The following is a 23,238-nucleotide window of genomic DNA, read 5'->3' as shown; positions in this document are numbered from 1 at the left end:
GGTTCGTCTGCTACTGCATTCAAATCATTCACACTTGACCACACACTTTCAGGAAGGGTGAAAAATGGAAATCAGGACACAGGACGTGCACATAAGAATGAAAAAGAAGTGTGAAGACCCATTTTGCTTCTACAGGCACGTGGTTGTTTGGGCAGAGATTAATTAGTTGCATCACTCATTTTTTAACTGACCCTTACTGTGATGTTTCAATCTTTATTATAATTTGGACAAACTTGGATACTCACCAAATTTTCTTTCACAAATACCACCATCTTGAGATCTGTAGTACATGTCACATTCATGATACTCAATTTTTACCACTTGATTACAGTTTCTTTAAATTTCAAAGCCACATTTATATTCTTTAGATTTCAAACAAATCTTTTTTACATCCTTTTCGTTTTTAAGCTGTATTGCAAACTTAGTGATTTCTTAAGCATTTTCCATTATAGTAGTATCTATTGCAGGTTTCACAGTATAATTTGTTTTTTTCTCTTTTTTGTTCCTGATCAATACATAGTGTACAGATTTTTCTCTCTGTTTTGCATTTATGTTTGTCCTTGTTTCTATATGGTTTGTTACATTTATTACAGAAATACACTGATACTAAGAAACCTGTCATATTGCTAATCACATCAAATTGGTTGAGATCTTTGTACGGGATAAATTTATTGCCTTCTCAGAACTGCGATAGATAATTGAACTGAAGTTCTTAGAAAATATAATATTTAATTGAATATTCAACATTTCTTCAACAGTTTTAATGTTAATTAAAAGAAAACCTTCTTCGTTATATTCACCCAACTTATTGCAGAACATCAGTTAACTCTTTCCCTAATTTGTATTTATCTCCTTCTCCAATTTTCTCAATTTATCCTGAAGTTAGTTCTCTACCCAAGATATTATTTGTATAATATGTTAATGCAACTATTATTGCTCTAGGACAACACAGATTGCCACCATTTTTAATTCTTGTGATACATCTTTTACTCATTTTGTCTTCAACTAGATTTATTATTTTTTTTACCTCTACCACCTCTGGTTCTAGGAACTGCTATCATCTGAATATTAAATGAGTTATCTGCTATATCAACAGTCTTATCAGATGTTAATATATCTCTGATTTTATGGTACAAAACTTGAAACGATTTATGAGCATTACTGGATGTCTTATATCCTGTAGAAATTGGATAAGACATTTTTCGATATTATATTCAACTTCTCCCCATCTTAAATTAGTTCTTTTTTTCGCTACCTCAACCACAGAATTGAGTGCTTTCGATATATAATGTGTTTTCGCACTAACAGTACCGAGTTCAGCAATATTAGCACCATTAAACACGATTTTATAGTCAACAGACCAAGTTTGAAATTTTTCATTAAATTTAGATCTTATTTCTTTCATATTGGATAAATTCTTTTTCAATGGTTTGGTCTCTCTTTCTTGCTCAGATAGTTTGCTACTGAATGGATAAATCTGATCTAGTCTCACTATTTTTTTTTCTCTAGGCAGCTGAGTTTTTTCAGTTAACATCATCATCAAATTTATAGACACAATTGACATAAGGTGCATGTACTGCTCTTGATCTAGTCTTTTAGAATAATTCTGGAAGAAATTGAAACTCCTGTAACTCAATAGCGTTAATTGACTCTGATTTCTTTAGTTTACTGTATCCTCTAATACCAATATTTTTAGCTCAAGCTTTGAGTTCCCTTACTTTCCAATTATCGAGAGTTCTTGTATGAGGAGGTAAATTATTTGAAACAGTTAAATTAATTAAATCAACTTTTCTATACCTGCAACACACTGGCAAATTAATACTTCTTTAGTAATCACAGAATTGAGTGACTGTAAACTCTCTCAAAACCTCACTGATTTATAAAGATAAAAAAATTACATTGGCAAAAAATAAGATTAACTTGCATCTTCAGCTAATTTTTTATGCTAGTTTGACTTTTTGAGATCATTTTTCACAATTTATTTTCCAAATCTATAAATAATTTTTGTTTCTTTCCTACCCTCTAGCTAACAAATCTTGTCTACTTCAGAACTTGTTACTAGATGAACAGTTAAAGTAAAAACAACTAAAGTCTTTAATTTCTTTGCAGCCTACCCATCTTTTACAGTCTATTTGTTGTTCATCATCATCAGCATCATCATCACACAATATTCTTTTCATTTTATTTCGCTGTTTAAACAAATACAAATCTTACATCTACTAGATAGTTTGCTTCTGGATATAAGATTAGAGTAAAAACAATAAGAAATTTTAAATTCTTGGCAGTTTATACATTTCTTGGTTGAATTATCATATATTTCACTTTTCATAGATAACAATAGTTTAGAATGTTTGTCATTGGAAACTCTTTTTAAATGCTTATTGTAATAGTTGGATTAAATATATTCTCCACATACACAAAGAACTTGTTTATTATCATACTTATTTCCATAATGATTTTTATAACATACTTCCCAAATGGGAGTAGACTTATCCCTTGTATATAAAAGTAAGTAAAAATTGTCAATCTGTTTCTTTTACTTCACACTTTGTACACTTCTTAACCTCCATTTACAAACACAGATTTTATTAGATCAATTAAAATTATTCCTTAATAAATGAATTTTCTTTCATTTTGCTGTGGCATAGACAGTTGTACAGATAAAATATTTATGCTCTTAATTTCTTTACTGTCACTAGCATTTCTTCTGTGCATTTTTATTTCATTCACGAGTTTGCAGTACATAACACATTTCACAGATATGGAATTGTGATTTATAATGACACACACTTAAGGAAATTACTGAAACTTGGCTAAAAATTTTATCTAAAACATTTTTATTCTATATAAATGGAGCTGATTGCAGTGACAGCTGAAGCAGTCAAATATATCCAACACAGTTGTCACTAGTTCACAAATACACATGATAAATATATTTAAATTTATTCAGATGAAAAAATATGAATTACATTTAGGTACATGCCTTAAAGATATTTGGGTCCCTTTACTTGAAAGCAAAAATATGTCAATTACTAATGATATTTTATATTTTCTGTATGGAATTTCAGAGGTTAAATATTTACCCCCTGCAAATTTTTCACAAAACAAGAAAAATTACATCCAATTTATAAAAAATTATTAAATACCTTACAAAGAGATAAAACCCAATTACTCACTCATGCTAGAAAATGAAGTTATTCAAAATGAGATAAAAACCATAAGAGCAACTAATCTCGTTCAGAAGAAATGGATTTTATTAAGTGTTGAAAATTTTAAAATTTCAGTAATCACATGCAATACAAAACAAAGTAAACAAGTAAGAATATATTACATTATTTCAGAAAAAAATATTACTCAATTATCTGAAGTATACAGCAACTGTTGAAAAAGATAAATCTCAAAAAATTATTGAAAAACAAGTAAACGAAATATAAGCCAATGACCACTAATGTCTAGAACTAATGAATATGATCTCTGATGAAGTACAGATGAAGAAAGAACAAATTATTTACATTGCCACATCTAAGTAATATGCCAAGAAAATTATTTTAAAGTTGGTGGTGTATTGTCCAAAAATCATCTTTCAGGAAGATTATCCAGTTATAATAATGGAAGACCTAAACAAGATAAAAGATTTTACATAAGAAAATATGAATGTACAGATTATAAATTAGTAGAGTCTATGGTTAATATTTATTTTGGTGTACACAGAGTAGATAAAAGTAAAGATATGTACAATAATCACTTAAATGGCCTATCTTATTTTGTGGAGAAATTATTTCATCTGTCCCATGATATTGTTAGTAAACAAATGAGAAGAAAAAATACTTATGATGAAATTTTGAATGTGTCCATTATATAATTTTAATTTATGTAGTATATCTTTATTCTACATAAATGGTGTCAATAACAGGCCTTGTTAATAACAAGCTTGCATGCAATAGTAAGCAATAATTTGTGATAGTTGATTGCAATAATAATCTGTGGTTTAAAGCAGAGGATGTTGCTCAACTATTCGAATATAAAGACACTGAATATGCGATTTGACAACATGTTGATAAAGAAGATAAAATTATATTTGGAAAATTAAACACCAATGCAAACTTGGGTTTAGGAGGTAAAGAAAAATCGTCAATACTGATCAATGAACCTGGCTTGTATTCTTTAATTTTTAAATCGAAAGAGCTAGAAGAAAGGTATTCAGGAAATGGGTTACACATGAAGTATTACCAGCTATTTGCGAATATGGTGAATATAATATAAGAAAAGAAATAGTAGATGCCAATCAAAATCAAATAAATAATTTCCAAGAAATAAGTAAATTGGATGAGAAACAAATAGAAAATTTGGAAGAAACAGTTGATATGCCTTTAGATGTAAAAAACAGAAAAATAAAGAAATAAATACATTTTTACCTCATGTTGTTCTTCAATCAGTTGAAAATGTTAGATGAACCATTGATATTTTAAGATTATGTGATTTTAAATATGAATATTGTTTTATTTGGACAGAATTTAAAAATCCACAAGATCAAACAGATATTATCAGAAACAGACATCTAAATTGTGAACAATTTTTAAGAATATATTATGTGCTAAATTCAGCAAATATATATCATTGAATGAAGGAAAGTTCAGGAATTATTTGACATCGGAATTATTTCACTACTTTGGATCATTATTGATGAGAAGAATTGATTAGTGATATAAAGAATCTTCTTCACCAGTTTTAAAATCCGGAGGATTTCAATTCAGTTATCTGTCACAGTTCTATGAAAACAATAAAGATATATCTCTACAAAGATCACAACAATTTTAGTGTGATTAGACACATGGTAGGCATCTTAGGATCAGTGTATTTCTGTAATAAATGTAACAAAACCATATGGGAACAAGGACAAACATTAATGCAAAATAGAGAGAAAAATGTGTATGCTATGCAATGATGCATAATACGAAAGTGCAAAAAACAAGATATAGTATGAAAATTGCAGTAGATACTGTTATAACGAAAAATGCTTGAGAAATCACCAAGAAGTTGGTAATACAGCTTAAAAATGTAAAAGATGAAAGAAGATTTGTTTGAGATTTTAAGAATATAAATGTGGCTTTGAAATTTACTGAAACTGTAATAAAGTGGTAAAAATTGAATATCATAAATGTTACATGCAATTCAGATTGCAAAAAGGTGGTTTTTGTGAAAGAAAATTTGGTGAGGATTTAATAGTCAAAGATTATCCTAATTGTAATAAAGATTTCTGTTATATTAATGGAACATTTTAAGATTTTTATGTTTACCAATGCTAGGAATGTTGAAAAATAATTGGTAAACAGTTTGAGTGTCGTGAAGATGGATTCCCTAAGGGACTGAATTGTACCTATACTGATAGCTACATGTGATTTGATTACAAAGTTCAAAAAGAAACTTGTATGTATATTCTGAATCTCTTAATAGTTCACAATTTTGAAGGTATTACTGTTGATAAATTTCAGACAAATAAAGAAGCCTGTAGTTGGATGATATCTGAGAAAAACTAGTATTACATAAACATCAAAAAAGGTTTGCATCACTCCAGTTCCCAGAACTCCTGAAGATAGACGTTGACTGTGGATATTGCATTACAGACACAGTCCCTTTGACTGTTCAGAGATGTCACTAAACACACCCTAAGATGTAAACAACTGTGCATGAGTAACGCCTGTTAGATGAAGGAAATCCGACAGCCGATAAGTACCAGTCTTTTCACTAGGGAGGAGGCACATGACTCATATTGTCTGTAGTTCAAACGTGCCTAGATCGTCAATAGCGCGATTCGATCGCTTCCTCATTGCTACTTTGTGCCAGGAAGGGCTCTCGACAAGGGAAGTGTCCAGGCGCCTCAGAGTGTACCAAAGTGGTGTTATTCTGACATGGAGGAGAGACAGGAACTGTAGATGACATGTCTCGCTCAGGTCTCCCAAGGGCTATTACTGCAGTGGATGACCGCTACCTACGGATTATGGCTCAGAGGAACCCTGACAGCAACGCCACCATGTTGAATAATGCTTTTCATACAGACACAGAATGTCTTGTTACGACTCAAACTGTACGCAATAGGCTGCATTATGCGCAACTTCACTCCAGATGTTCATGGCGACGTCCCTATTTGCATCCACGACACCATGCAGCACGGTGCACATGGGCACAACAACTTGTCGAATGGACTGCTCAGGATTGGCATCACTTTCACTACACCAGTGTCACATATGCCTTCAACCAGACAATCGTTGGAGTCGTGTTTGGAGGCAACATAGTCAGGCTGAGTGCCTTCGACACACTATCCAGCGAGAACGACACGATGGTGGCTCCCTGCGTCCCCAGCTCGTGGTCATGCGGGAGCGTTCTCGCTTTTCGCGCCCAGGTTCCTGGTTTCGACTACCGGCGGGGTCATGTATTTTCTCTGCCTCGTGATGACTGGGTGTTGTGTGATGTCCTTAGGTTAGTTAGGTTTAAGTAGTTCTAAGTTCAAGGGGACTGATGACCATAACTGTTAAGTCCCATAGTACTCAGAGCCATTTTTGGCTCCCTGCTGTTTTGGGGTGGCATTATGTGGGATCAACATCTTAGGAGCCAAACCAGCTGTACGATACATGAATGCCATCCTCCAACCGATAGTGCAACCTTATCGGTATCATACTAGCGAGGCATTCGTCTTCATGGACGATAATTCGTGGCCCCATTGTGCACATCATGTGAATGACTTCCTCCAGGATAACGGCATTGCTCGACTAACGGGGCCAGCATGTTCTCCAGACATGATCCCTATCGAACATGCTTGGAATAGATAGAAAAGGGCTGTTTATGGACGGCATGACCCACCAACCACTCTGAGGGATCTACGCTGAATCGCCATTGAGGAGTGGTACAATCTGGACCAACAGGGCCTTGATAAACGTGTGGATCGTAAGCCACGACGAATAAAGGCATGCATCAATGCAAGAGGACGGAATGTGTGGTTTTCATGAGCAATAAAAAGGGCAGAAATGATGTTTATGTTGTCTCTATTCCACTTTTCTGTACAGGTTCCAGAACTCTTTGAACAGAGATGATGCAAAACTTTTTTTGATGTGTGTACATTCATAGTTCACTATGCAATAGGGTATGATATACAAGTCATTTTGAAATACTGTTTTGAAAATACAATAAAGCCATATACGGTCTACATGGGAACAAAATTAATGTCCGTGAAGATAAAGCAATTAGTTGCAAAAAGTATAGATAGCAGTAATTTTGTACAATGGTTTCCTAGTAGCTTTCCAGAAACATTGGATTTGAAAGAACTGAAGAAAGACTATTTCCCACATTTGTATAATACACAGAAAAATAAAAATTATATAGGACCAATTCCAGATGCTTGGTATCATTGTGCTGATCCTATGAAACTGAAAGATAAAGAAGCATTTCTCAAACGACATACCTGCAGATTTAAAGAAAATTATGTATTCAATAAGGAGAAAGAAATTAATGAGTACTATAATTCTGATGTAGATTTACTGAATAGGGTTGTTTAGAACTAACAAAACAGTTTCTAGAAAAAGATAATACTTATCCATTCTGTTATTTGACAGTTGCTGGAGTTTGTATGTCTATACACAGATCTAAATATTTACCTGAAAATACGATTGCTGTATTGGATAAAGAACAGAAAGAGAATTATAGCAATGAATCTGTAGCTTGGTTATACACTTTAAACAATAACAACATTCAGCTTGCTGTTAATGGTGGTGAAGTAAGAATAGCAGGAGAACAAGTAGATAGGTTTGATAAAGAAAATAAACTGTTTATCATTACCATGGTTGTTTCAGTCTGGTCGTAAAAAATGTTTTAAAAGTGAGACAATTAACAATAAAAATAAGGAAACAATGGATGATGTTTATCAAAAGACTTTAATGAGAAGTGCAGAAATACGAAATTCTGGACATAATATAGTGGAAATGTGCGAATGCGATCAGCAGAGTAGAAAAAAACTTAAGAAATTAAAACAGTTACCTGAAATTAATGAACCATTGAATCCAAGGCATGCACTTTGTAGTGGTCATACAAATGCAGTAACATTAAGAGTTACATCTGATGTTGTTAACATAATAATGAAATATGATTATGTAAACAGTATTTATCCAACTGAACAACATTATGATTACAATCTCACACACCATGAACAAAAATATACAGACCTAGATATTATTCTGAAATTGGTATGCACTTGTAAAATGTGAAGTATTGTCACCTAGAGGTTTGTATCATCCTGTTTTGCCTGAAAAAAATGAAAAACGATTATTGCCTTTCTGTGTCAAATGTGCAGAAGGAAAAATAAGCAAATGCATCAACAATAATGATGAAAGAACTTTTACTGGAACTTGGGTAACTGATGAAGCAAAGTTGGCTGTAGAAATGGGATAAAAAATTTTCGATGTCTATGAAGTGTGGAATTTTAGAAATGAAAAGTAAGATGTTGCTTAAGAATTATGTGAAAGATTTTATGAAAATAAAATTAGAAACCAGTCCACATGACTTTTAAACTGATGAAGAGTATATCAAAACAGTTAAAGAGAAAGTAGAGGTTGACTCAGCTCCTGATAGAATAATGGAAAATCCAGGAAGACAAGCTGTTGCTAAGATGTGTCTTAGGCAAAGGCAAAATATCATTCAAACAGAATATGTAACAAATTTACAGTGTTTTTATGAGATGCTATTGAATGATGTATTAGATAATGTAAGTATAAATTTTCTTAATGACAATATGGTTCAGATGAAGTTCAATTTCGATGATTATTGAGTGGAAAATAACACATCCACAAATATTTTATAACTATATTCACTACATCAAATGCAAGGTTCAGATTGTGTGATGGGCTAAATAAACTAGGAAAAAAAATTACATATTTTGATGTGGATTCTGTAGCATATATTGATGATAATAAAGTGAATTTAGAAAAGAACGTATGTTGGGTGAATGGACTGATGTGCTAGGGGTTAATAAATGGATAACAAATTGGGTTTCAAATGAACCTAAAAGTTATTATTATGAGAAAAATGATAAAAGCACAGTAATGAAGGAAAAGGATTCACTTTAAATTATAAAAATATTCAGAAGTTGAATCACCAATCTATTATAAGATTAACTGACAGTGAAGTGAGAGAAAAGATACAATAGGAATACGGGCATCTCACTAGAGATATTGATACTAAAAATCTAGTTAATAAACTGGCTAAGGAAGAATTCTCATTTCTGTATGATAAAAGAGTAGTTCTAGAAAATTATGATACTATGCCTTATGGATATTAAAAATATTTATTATTTAATAAATTTGATAAGATTAAAATAAATTTTCTAAAATTATGATAAGGAATTTCACAATCAGGAGTTCGTTATGTGATTAAATTTTTAACATAGAGGTGGCCTTTGGTTTAAATTTTCAAATGTAATTTTATTGATTTAATTTCTTATATTTATTTTTGTGGGTGGGTTGGGTTTGCTCAGTAAATTATCTCCTAGTGCTCTCAAGCGACCTACTTACTACTGTCGTGGTATATTTAGTGCAGCATTCCAGTAATCAAACATCTATTAAATCGCTTTGAAGTGCTCAGTTTAGCGACGTGGCGATCGCTCGCCATAAGAGCGCTATCGTTTCCCAATTACAACGTACATCATTCGAACCTGCAGTTTATAGTTTAACGAAGTCCGAGCATCAGTACTATATTCATAGTTAGCTGACTTTTTCACTAACTGTGACAACTACGCAATCTGGCGTCAAGAAGCTTACTGCTTTCCAGCTATGACCACTGGCTATGCTAACTGCGACTTTACAACAAGGAAAGTTTTCTTTTGTACCATATCATTGAATTTAACAACAACACAGTTTCCTTTTCTTTTTGGTTGTGTGGTGTGTCCTTTCTTTGTCAAAATTTAACTTTCATTTAAACTTTCAAGGATGTACTGTCAAAGATAAAGGGGCATATATTACACTGCAAATAACCGAGAAGTGTGGAGGAAGATTGTTGAAGAAGCCAAGGCTCACCAAGGGCAGTAGAGCTACTGAAGAAGAAGAAGAAGTAGTGAAGCTGGTTGTGCGCAAGATGGCTGGCTTTATATCTCATGTGCACAGCATGGCACACCCATACTCCGTACTTACCAAGAAAACTATTTCGCTATTCACAGCTAAACTTAAGAAACTGGACTCCCCCGCCACCCGGTCCCCACCACAGTTCCCGGGTACATTCTTAGCTACAAATATCACTGATTCCTGCCGCAATACGCCAAAAGTGTACATAACGCCTTAGTCATATAATGCCTTCGTCATGTCACACTCAAAGCTCTTTCTCTCATAAAATTCATTTGTTATTAACAAAGGCCCCTATTTTAAGTAGCTGTGCTGATAATGGTAGAAAAGTGTTATGCTATTACCTTACGTATATCGAAGGGTGGACTAAACTGTCATAATGTCAGCGATTTATTGATACTATTAATATGAACCATTGCACTACTTACACTGACATACAGGGTATTCCAGAATGTTTATCCTGATTGTAAGTGGACCAAGGTCTAAACGGTGAAGCAGAAATCCACCGATAAACTTTCAGAGGTTGTTGAGGAATACCTTCCGAGCATTTTGGGCTAAAAGCTCACTGTCTTCGGCGGTTAATTACGACGTTATTGCGTTTCGTTTGGTATCTTGCCCCGGGTAGCTTTGCATCTTGTTGCATTCACTCACGGTAATTGCTGCTAACAACAGTTAACGCCCAGTTTAATTCTCGCCATCGAGCTTGCATTTAGCACCTCGGTTTGTTTTGTCGGCGATGTCAGTTGTACATTAACAGCGATACACAGCAGCATGGATATGTCTACCGCAAGACGTCGCAGATATGCAGCTCGAGTGTGACTTCACTGGCTGCAGGGGAAGAGCGGCGCAACGATGCTATGCTGAGCTGTTCCCTCAGCGAGAAAAACCACGTCACAGTATTTTTGCGACTGAACGTTGTGTTTTTGCCGTACGTCTGGTTATTGAATACAACAAACTTCTTCACTGTTTTGGAGATATTTTCACGGAAACAATGGTGAGTGCGGGTACAGACCAAATATACCTTAATTACGTTATTACTCTGTAACGATCAGTCGGAGACCATGCCTCCCTAATACCGAAATACATCTCGAACATTTTATCGGTGGAGTTCTTGTTCACCCTGTAGAGTTCCGTCCACTTTAAGTCAGAGTAAACAATCTAGTGTTACTAGTGTCCTGGATCGTGGCAATAATATGCATGCAATGTAGCATATCCGTTACGCGAGTTGCATACGCCGTCTCCCATCGGGCGCCTCCCCAGGTGGCGGATTGGGGAATGTTCACCAGATATGGTGGTCACCGCGGAAATAAAATACCCGGGGCGGACCAAAACTAGCAAAACAATAGATGCTGCCTTGCAGTTGGGAGCTGGCTTTCCGAAGGTTAAGGGAAGAAAACCCTGATTAAAAAGCACCCGTCCCCTGGTAGGGGTTGGACGCAGGGTTGACAGCCCGCTCTGTAAAAAACAACTGTTGCGAAACTTCTACAAAGTAAAGTCGGACGGATGAAGGAAGACGGACCTGGCATGGAAAAGGACAAAGAGGATGGAATACAAGTAAATGAAGGAGGTAAAATTAGGAAGAAGAGAAATGTTAGGTGTAGATCAGGTCTATATATTGGTATTTGGAATGTGAGATCCCTGTATCGACCAGGAGCACTGAAAGTAATACTGGATCAAATAATGAGACTGAAGCAAAGTATAATAGCACTACAAGAAATTAGATGGACAGGGAGTGGAGTTTTAGAAAAGAAAGAGGCGAATATATTCTATAGCTGCAGTGAAAGAAATCACCAGCTGGGGACAGGATTTGTTGCGCACCATCAATTATGGCATTTGGTAATAGGGTTTACACCCATTAGTCCAAGATTATCATCATTCAGGATAAAGGGGAAATTCCTTAACTACTCCATAATTAATGCCCATGCACAAACAGAAGAATCCGAAGAAGAAGAGAAAGAAGTATTCTATGAATCTTTGGAAAGAGTATATGATGAGTACCCAGGGCATTATATTAAAATAATAGCTGGAGACCTAAACGCTCAGGTGGGGAAAGAACAGATTTATAGACCAATAATTGGCCCCCACAGCAAACATGCAACAAGTAATGAGAACGGAACAAGGCTTATACTGTTCGCAGCATCTAGAAATATGGTAACAGGATCAACACTGTTCCCACATAAAGAAATACATAAGGGAACATGGAACTCACCGGATGGAAACACAGTAAACCAGATCGACCATCTGTTTATAGATCTGAGACACGAATCGGACCTGTTGGACATGAGGAGTCTCAGAGGCCCAAACATAGATACAGATCATTTTCTGGTATGGGCACAGGTTAGGGCAAGGATATCTAACTCAGCGAAAGGAGATCGACCTAGGGCACAGAAATATAATATAGCAATTTTAGAATCACTGGAAGCGTGAGAACAGTATCAGGAGAAGATAACTCGGATTCTGGAAAACGCTGGAGAAAATAACAACATTGAAGATCAGTGGGAAGCGATAAAAACGATGGTGGAGACATCGGCAAGAGAGATACTTGGAATTGGGGCAAGACAAGTAAGTCCATCAAAGTTTGGTACTGAATGCGAAATAGTAACTGAAGAAAAGAACAAGGCATATAGAAGGACACTGCGATCACACTGTACGAGGAGGACAGTAGAAGAATACAAAGAAAAACGGAGGATTTAAAAGAGGATTCACCAAAGAAAAAAGAGAGAATGGATGAAAGCAAGTGACAAAGAAATGGAGTTCATGAGAAGCAAAAATGAAATAAGAAAATGATATAGAGAGGTGAATGCGGCACGGAAGCCTTTTGGTAGCAAAACAAGCTTAATAAAAGATGAGACAGGGAATATAATAAGTGAAGGGAAGGGAATATGCGAAAGATGGCGCAGGTATTTTGATAGTCTCCTCAACCCTAGAATAACTATACCAAAGAACTCAACAGACACGAATGGGGAAGAGGACGCAGATAACAATACTACCCCACCAAATATAGAAGAAGTGAAAACTGCCATGAAGAAATTGAAAAACAACAAGGCGGCCGGGACAGTATTCCAGCAGAACTGTGTAAGGAAGGAGGCAGAGAACTGGAACAAAACCTTCTGAAAATGGTCACCAGAATATGGGAAGAGGAGTAAATGCCCCAACAGTGGAAAAAGGGTATCATATGTCCCATATATAAGAAAGGAGATAAGATGGAGTGTGGCATTTACAGAGGGATCACACTAGTTAATTTGGGATGTAAAATACTCTCTAATATACTATTCGACACAATACTCCCTATCATACAGAGGGAGACGGGGCCGCATCAATGCGGATTCCTTCCCGGGAAGTCAACTATAGATCAAATATTCACCTTAAGACAAATCCTGGAAAAAAAACCAGACAAATACGGAGTTGGCACGCATCACCTCTTTATAGATTTCAAAGCAGCTTATGATAGCATAAATAGAGAGCAGTTATATCAGGTTCTAGATGAACTGGGAATCTCTAGAAAGTTGGTAAGGCTGGTGAGAATGAGAATGAGCGAAACACAAGGTAGTGTAAGAATAGGAGGAATGATGTCCAATACATTGAGTATTAGAAATGGAGTGCGACAAGGGGATACATTGGTATGCCTTCTCTTTAATGCCACTCTGGAGAAGGTGATGAGAAACGCAAACTTTCTGAACAGGGGAACGATCTTCTATAAATCAGTGCAGATACTGGACTACGCAGATGACATAGATATAATAGAAAGAACCGAAAAAAGCAGGCCAGTAGGAACGAGGAGTTAGTTATTAATGAACAAAAAACGAAATATATGGCAGTTGGAAATCACATAGAGAAAATATGCCAAATGCAATAACAATCGGCAGTTATAATTGAGAGAGTTGAACATTTCAAGTATCTGGGCTCGACAGTTACACATCTAAATGATACCTCCTATGAAATTAATCAGAGATTCATACTAGCCAACATAGCCTATTTTGCCCTAACAACATTTCTATCCTCAAGGCTCCTGACTCGTACCACGAAATTAACTACGTATAAGTCACTTATACGACCAGTGCTTACATATGCCTCTGAAGCCTGGACATTATGAACTAAAGATATTGAAACATTGCATCCATTTGAAAGAAAAGTACATAGAGGAATTATCGGCCCAATCTGTGAAAGAGGATGATGGAGGAGGAGATACAACCATGAGTTGTATATCACATACAAAGACCAACCCATCAGAAGGATAGTGAAATCATCCAGACTGAGGTGGGACATGTGGCTCGGATGAATGATACAGAAGTACCAAAAGGAATATTACAAGGAAAGCCAGCAGGGCAGAGAGGACGTGGTCGACCAAGAGCCAGGTGGGAAAATTGAGTAATCGAAGATCTTAGGAAGATGGGCTATAGAAACTGGAGAGTATTGACAAAGGACTGAGAGAAATGGAAGGAAATTGTGGAAGAGACCGTCTCATCATGAGCTATAGAGTCAAGAAAGAAGAAGAGTAGTACCTAATGCCTTAGTAATGTAATGCCTTAGTCATGTCACGCCCAAAGCTGTTTCTCTCGTAAAATTCATTTGTTATTAACAATGGCCCCTATTTTAAGTAGCTGTGCTGATAATGGTAGAAAAGTGTTATGCTATTACCTTACGTATATCGAAGGGTGGACTAAACTGTCATAATGTCAGCGATTTATTGATACCATTAATATGAACCATTGCACTACTTACACTGACATACAGGGTATTCCAGAATGTTTATCCTGATTGTAAGTGGACCAAGGTCTAAACGGTGAAGCAGAAATCCACCGATAAACTTTCAGAGGTTGTTGAGGAATACCTTCCGAGCATTTTGGCCTAAAAGCTCACTGTCTTCGGCGGTTAATTACGACTTTATTGCGTTTCGTTTGGTATCTTGCCTCGGGTAGCTTTGCATCTTGTTGCATTCACTCACGGTAATTGCTGCTAACAACAGTTAACGCCCAGTTTAATTCTCGCCATCGAGCTTGCATTTAGCACCTCGGTTTGTTTTGTCGGCGATGTCAGTTGTACATTAACAGCGATACACAGCAGCATGGATATGTCTACCGCAAGACGTCGCAGATATGCAGCTCGAGTGTGACTTCACTGGCTGCAGTGGAAGAGCGGCGCAACGATGCTATGCTGAGCTGTTCCCTCAGCGAGAAAAACCACGTCACAGTATTTTTGCAACTGAACGTTGTGTTTTTGCCGTACGTCTGGTTATTGAATACAACAAACTTCTTCACTGTTTTGAAGATATTTTCACAGAAGCGAAGGTGAGCGCGGATGCAGACCAAATACACCTTAATTACGTTATTACTCTGTAACGATCAGTCGGAGACCATGCCTCCCTAATACCGAAATACATCTCGAACAATTTCTCGGTGGAGTTCTTGTTCACCCTGTAGAGTTCCGTCCACTTTAAGTCAGAGTAAACATTCTAGGAGACCCTGTATGTCAGTGTAACTTTAGCACAGGAGAGGAATTCGTGGCGGGCCGCATCAAACTAGTCAGAAGACTAATGACAAAAAAAAAAAAGAAAAAAAGAGATCCTGAGGATTTAAACTGCGCATACCATCCCCGAATGGAGTTAGCAATTGGTAGGTATTAGTTCAATTTCGTTCCGAAGTACTGTTGCGCTACTACAGCAGACCGATGTGAATGCACTTCAAGCAGACTATATGCTTTCTTTCCGCCTGTCGCCATCGTATCTAATTGCTCACTGCTACACTCTGGTGGCATAAATCTCAAGTGCAACATTAACGATACAAAACTTTTCAAGTGTTTCTATACGAGTGTTGAGTTTGTGACAGTTGTCATGTAACCACATAATAAGCAACCAGTTGCATAAAAGAAGTTTAATTTCTTTACCGGTTTCGGGCACTTAGTGCCCTTTTTCGGAAAGTCATACCTATGCTGAAGAAGGACACTAAGTGCCCAAAACCGAAATTAATTTTTTTAATGGAGCTGGTTGCTTATTTCTTTGCTACTTAAAACTACAGTTGCTGAGGATGGATGAAGTACTAATTGTCATTTGATGTAGCTAAAGTGAATTTATGAAGTAGTTTCAGTTATTTATAATAACCTTCATTGAAATTTTCACTTCGTAGTGGAGTGCGTGCTGATGTGAAACTTCCTGACAGATTAAAGATGTGTGCCAGACCACGACTCGAACTCAGGACCTTTGCCTTCCACTGGCACTTGATCTATTAACTGAGCTACCCTAGAACGACTCATGACTCGTCTTGACAGTTGTACTTCAGCCAATACCGCATCTTCTTACTTCCAAACTTCGCTCTTCGGCGGAACTTGCAAGACTTGCGCTCCGTCCGCAGCTCGTGGTCGTGCGGTAGCGTTCTCGTTTCCCGCGCCCGGGTTCCCGGGTTCGATTCCCGGCGGGTCAGGGATTTTCTCCGCCTCGTGATGACTGGGTGTTGTTTGATGTCCTTAGGTTAGTTAGGTTTAAGTAGTTCTAAGTTCTAGGAGACTGATGACCATAGCTGTTAAGTCCCGTAGTGCTCAGAGCCATTTTTTTGAACTTGCACTTCTGTAAGAAAGGGTATTGGAGGGACATGGCTTAGTCATAGCATGGTAAGTTTCTTCACTACCAGATTTTCTCTCTGGCGGAGTGTGCGCTGATGTGAAACTTCCTGGCAGATTAAAACTGCGTGCCGGACCAGGATTCGTACTCAAGACCTTTGCCTTTCCCGCGCAAGTGCTCTACCGACAGAGCCTCCCTCAGTCTGGAATATAGGAGATGAGATACTGGCGGAAGTAGAGCTGTGAGAAGGGGTCATGAGTCGTGATATGGTAGCAGTCGGTACAGCACTTGCCCGCGAAATGCAAATGTCCTGAGTTCGAGTCTCCGTCCGGTACGCACTTTTAATCTACCACAAAGTTCTATAATAACCTTGTATGTGTTCCCCCAACGTCTTTCCCGAATGTTCGTCGGCTCCCCTGTCAACACAAACTGTCCCCTAGCGAACACGTGTGAAACATGATGGAAAGCAGTTCTGAATTGTCTGCATTTTCAGCAACATCCATTGTTTAATTGTGACGACAGGTGAAAGCGTGGAACGCCTCCCCCAAGACAACGTTATACTCCTCTGTGGTCGTCATTTATTATCCACAGACAACTACAAAAGATCTTCAAAGTACTCTCCAAGAAAATCTCTTCAACCATGAATGACTTTGCGGTTCTGATAACGCGCAGTGTCCGATCTAAACGAATTATGAATAAAATTTCTTTAATGTGAGACCTTCTTTTTGAGCGTTTTAATGCAGTTTTACAGGTATTGTTGTACCATTTGTCCTATTTAATTTATGGCCGAAAAATCGTACGCTAGCACTTTTTCAACACAGCTCGGCTTCACAGGTACATATATTTCTGCCATTCATTTCTGCCATTCATTTGCTACTCAGTTTGTGGTATTTGTCCTGTCGAGAGACACTCTATAGACTCTAGATTGAGTCAGCGATAAAAGTGTGTCGAGTGCACCGAACTGCTACAAGGTCAATACACGTCATCGATAGCAGCGCTGTTTAGATGCCTGGCGTGCAACAACAGCGGCAGAGCAAAATCTGTTCCGTGCTATTTTCGGTTTCGCATGCTTGCTCGTAGTAAGTTAAATTTCGTGAATCAGATTCGTTGTTCTTTTTGTGCGGCAACAGACGGATTTTTGTCTGAAACGTAAGAACCCCAAGGTCAGTAGGGAATGTACAAAACATGGCGAACCAATTAACCAATAAATATAGTTCAGTGTTAGTAATTCAAGCTCTCATTAGCAATCTATGAGCTATTAAGGGATGACTGTAAAAAAAAAGTCAACGAGAGAGCGTCGGATAGCACAAAGACAGTATCTTGATGTTAATCTATATAAACGATTTAGCAGACGATCTGAGTGGGCCCGTTAGATTGTTTGCAGACGATGGTGTTTGCTGAATAGTAGTCATCAGGAGATAAAAACGAAATGCAAAATGATTTAGCCAAGATATCCGTTTGGTGCGAAAAGTGGCTGTTGCCGCTAAACACTCAAATCTATTAAATTTCTATAACGCTATAAATCACGCAAATCTCAATGCTGTCGATTCACTCAAATTCCTAGCAATTACAGCTGCCAGTAATCATCGCATAGAAAATGCCGTGAGAAAGGCGAACCAGAGACTGCGTTTTTGGCAGCACACTTAGAAGATGCGACAAATCTATTAAAGAGACTGCTTATACTACACTTGCATTCCTGTTCTGGAGTATTGCCGGGCGGTACGGGATTTTAACCAGATATGATTGACTGAGGTTATGGAAATTCGAAGAACAGAATCTCGTTTTTTTTATCGCAAAGTAGGGGAGAGAGTGTCAAGGATATGATACGCGAGATTAGGTTCAAATGGTTCAAATGGCTCTGAGCACTATGGGACTTAACATCTGTGGTCATCAGTCCCCTAGAACTGAGAACTACTTAAACCTAAATAACCTAAGGACATCACACACATCCATGCCCGAGGCAGGATTCGAACCTGCGACCGTAGCAGTCGCGCGGTTCCGGACTGAGCGCCTGAACCGCTAGACCACCGCGGCCGGCGCGAGATTAGGTGACAATAATTAAATGAAAGGCGTTTTCGTTGTGGGGAGATCTTTTCACGAAATTTCCATGACTAACTTTCTCTTAAGAATGCGAAAATACACTGCTGAAAAAAAAAATTAATACACTCTTTTAGAGTTTTCCAATTCACTCACGATCTATTATTGCAACGAGGCATATGGGGTACAAGGACTGATTACATTTGCAGGTCAATAGCACAAGTTGTTCTGAGGTATCAGGTATCGATACGTGCTGAAACACCCATATTAGTAAGTGGGCCGGCCGGGGTGGCCGAGCGGTTCTAGGCGCTACAGTCTGGAGCCGCGCGACCGCTACGGTCGCAGGCTCGAATCCTGCCTCTGGCATGGACGTGTGTGGTGTCCTTAGGCTAGTTAGGTTTAAGTAGTTCTAAGTTCTAGGGGACTGATGACCTCAGAAGTTAAGTCCCATAGTGCTCAGAGCCATTTGAACCATTAGTAAGTTGTGTAGCCTCCACGGGCGGCAGTGCAGGCGCTGACTCTGACATCCATTCGATCGTAGAGGTGGCGAATACTGCTCTGGGATATCGTGTGCCACGCCTACTCCTTCTGCTCACGTAGTTCTGGAAGAGTTGTTGGTCGACAAGTCGCAAGAATCACTTCTCGTCCCATCATTCTCCACTCGTTCTCGACTGGAGGCAAGTCCGAAGATCGTTCTGGCAGCGTAGTTGCTGCACGTCTTGCAGAGCACGTTGAGTTTCACGGGCGGTGTGTGGATGAACGTTATCCTGTTGGAACAACGTATCACCTTCCTCCTGCTGCAAGTACGGCACAAGAATGGGTCTAAAAATACTTTTCATGTACCGAGCGCTGGTTATAGCCCCTTCAGAAACACCAAACGTGAAGGAGAGTTGAAGCTTATCGCATCGCAGACCGTAAGGCCTTGGCTGGGGACAGTGTGTATTGGACGAATATACTCTACGAGACAGCGCTCGCCAGGTCTACTGTACATCGTATACGCAAACGACAATCACTTGCGTGTAGACAGAAACTTCTTTCATCGCTAAAGACCACGGCACGACATTATATCGTCCAAATGTTCCTCTGACGGCACCAGTCGAGACGTGCACGTTGATGCTGTGGCGTGAGTGAAAGACGGGCAAGAGTTGTGCATGCCCGTAGTCTTACTGCTAAGAACCTGTTCGCAGCAGTTCGTGTTGACACGTCTGTGTTGGGAAGCCCTCTTAACTGTGCTGTGGCATCTTTACGATCTGCCACTGCTGTTGTTACAATGAGACGATCCTGGTGGACATCTGTGCTGAGTGGGCGTCCTGAACTTCGTATAGAGGTGTGAAAATTTTTAAGTGACCACTGTTACCAGCATCGTTGTACAACTGGCGCAGCCTCCTACTTGTGTAGCAGTTCTCCGAAAGGACCATCCCGCCACTTGAAAGGCCACCATTTGAATCCTTCCAGGCTGGCTCACTTGCCTGCAGAAAGCGCGAATGCGTCTCCGTAGCGTGGTTGCTTGTTTGCTCCACAAGTTTGTACCTCACTGAGCGTTCTGGCTGTGAGCATTCCCTTTCAAAGTGTGGACACAGATGGGGCTCTGGTAGCAATGCCACTATCTGTTGGCGAACGACGTTGAAACCATTATCAGCATATCTACTATCTCCCAGGTGGCATATCCGGTCATTGTATCAAAATCGACGTCGTCTTTCCATGTGTACAATTTTTTTTCCGGCAATGTATTTTGCTCACTCCCGCCGTAATAATATAAAAGAAATCTTAGCTGTCACGTACATATTTAGGTGCTCATTTTTGCCTCGAGTGGAATGGTCGAGAAATAGTCTGAAAATGGTTCTATGAATCGACAACAAAACAGTTAAACACACGCATCAAAAAAAGTTTTGCATCACCCCAGTTTCCCGAACTCCTGAAGACAGACGTTGACTGTGGATATTGTATCACAAACACAGTCCCTTTGACTGTTTAGAGATCTGACCAAACCCCCCCCCCCCCCCCCCCCCAAAGATGTAAACAACCATGCACGAGCAGCGCCTATATTAGACGGAGGGGCTACGACAGTCGATCAGTTCCAGTCATTTCACCAGGAAGGAGGTACATGGTTCGGTTTGTCTGTAGTTCAACCATGCCTAGACGCTCAATTCCGCGGTTCGATAGCGTCCGCATTGTTACTTTGTGCCAGGAAGGACTCTCAGCAAGGGAAGTGTCGAGGAATCTCGGAGTGAACCAAAGCGATGTTGTTCGGGCATGGAACAGATTCAGAGAGACAGGAACTGTTGTTGACACACCTCAGCTCTTAAATCACTGTACACCTTTGACGATATGTTCTTCATGTAATTACCTTACCTTCTGATGAAGTCACCCTTAGAGGTGACGAAACCTGGTCAAGGTATATAGAAAACCTATGCAACCAGTTGGCTGATTTTTTTACATATTTTTCAAATAAAGGATAGTAATTACATTCAAGTCACCGTGATTTACGATGATCGTCTGGATATTAGGAAAGGTGAAACACAGGGTGTGTGGTGATCACTGACAGCGATGCATGCTCTGTAATGTGCTCCCATGCTAGCCACAAGATTGGATAAGATTGTTGGGGTTGGGCGTTCCATTCCTTCATCAGTGCAACTGACTACGGCTGGATGGTCACTGGCGCATGTGGACGTGCTACAGAGCGTCTCGCCAAAGCATCCAATTCGTGCTCGATGGGATGTAAATTGGGGGAACGAGCAGCCCAGTTCGTTTACCGAATATCGTCTCGTCCCAAGAACTCCACCACCTTCGCAGTTCGACCGAGCGAGGTGGCGCAGTGGTTAGCCCACTGGACTCGCATTCGGGAGGACGATGGATCAATTCCGCGCCCGGCCATCCTGATTTAGGTTTTCCGTGATTTCCGTAAATCGCTCCAGGCAATGCCGGGGTAGTTTCTTTCAAAGGGCACGGCCGACTGCCCTCCCCGTTGTTCCCTAATCCGATGCGACCGATGACCTCGCTGCCTGGTCTCCTTCCCCAAAACAACCCAACCCCAAACTTCGCTGTTCGATATGGTCTCGCATTGCCACCCACAAAAATGAAATCAGGGCCGAATTCACCTTGAAGAGACGCACATGTGGAAGGACTACGTTGTCACAATAACGTTGACCAGTGTGAGTACTGTGTACAAAGATTTGGAGGTCAGTATGCCCATGAAACATCATGCCTCCTCACACATTAAACAGCTGAACGACCAAAACGAACTTGTTCGACAATGCTGGCCGTATTCATGTGTGACGATAAATGGGAACTCGTAAAGTACCCAGGAACATTGTCGAAGATGATCGTTCTGGTGATCCAGGTGTCATGGAGTGGGGAGGCATAATGTTGCATGGGTTTACCAACCTCCAACTCTTTGGACACTGTACTCTCACCGATCAATATGTTATGACACTATACATCTTTCCCATCTGTGTCTTCTTAGGGGTGCGTTCGGCCGTGACTTAATTTTCACGTTTAACAGTGCGTGACTGCATCGAACAACGCAGGTGGAGGAGCTCATGGAATGAGAGGATATTCGGTGAATGGACTGACCTTTTCGTTCCTCCGACTTAAATGCCATCGAGCACGTGTGGGATATGTTGAGAAGACGCACTGCTGCATGTCGACATGCACCAACAACCATCCAGCAATTGTCATCGCATTGGTGGACGAATGGAATGCCCTAACTCAAGAACTCCTTACGTGTTACAGAGCATGCATCGCCGTCAGTGGAGATCAAACACCCTGTGTTCCAAATTCTGTGGAAATAGAAATGAGCGTGGGCCGGGAGTCCCCCATTCGGGGAAGTTCGGCTGTCCAGGGTCCAAATTTTGTAATGTCCAGTGTACCAACGTAAACTGTAGTGACTTCAGAGTAATTACTGAACAAAAGTGTCATGTCTTTTAGGCAATGTGCGACCGCAACGATGAACACAGGTGGAGGAGCTCTTGGGACGAGAGGATATTCGGCGAATGACCTGTTCTCTCCGTTCTCCCGACTTAAATCCCATCGAGCACGTGTGGGATGCGTTGAGTGGGCATACTGTTGCACGTCCACATGGACTAACGACCATCCAGAAGTTGACTACCATGCTGGTAGAGCAGTGGAACGCTCTACCATTGGAACTTTATAACGACCTTGTGGCCAGCTCGGGGGCAGTTAACAGAGCATGTATTGCAGTCCTTTGTGATCACACACCCTCGCAAGGTCTCCTGCTTTTTGTAAAACATGCAACGCACCATAAAAAATAGCGGTGATTTCAGTGTATTGAACAAAAGTGTCATTTCTATTTGATTCATCGTTTATTTCTTTCAGTTACCTTCTGTACTGTACTGCACTGTAGCAGTCTTTCCTATGTATGATCCAAGCACCATCGACCTGTGTTACTTGTCAATGGAAAAATCATACTTACGTTTTGCGTACCACTGTATATTTGGATCTCGCTTGACAGGTTCTCCACTTTAACTCTCAAATAAGACAGGGGGCTGCTGAGCTAACGTATGTGCTCTTTCTCTACAAGTACTTGTT

The sequence above is a fragment of the Schistocerca serialis genome, chromosome 2, assembly GCF_023864345.2.
Source record: "Schistocerca serialis cubense isolate TAMUIC-IGC-003099 chromosome 2, iqSchSeri2.2, whole genome shotgun sequence".
Lineage (NCBI taxonomy): Eukaryota > Metazoa > Arthropoda > Insecta > Orthoptera > Acrididae > Schistocerca > Schistocerca serialis.
Note: the sequence above shows the minus strand (reverse complement) of the source record.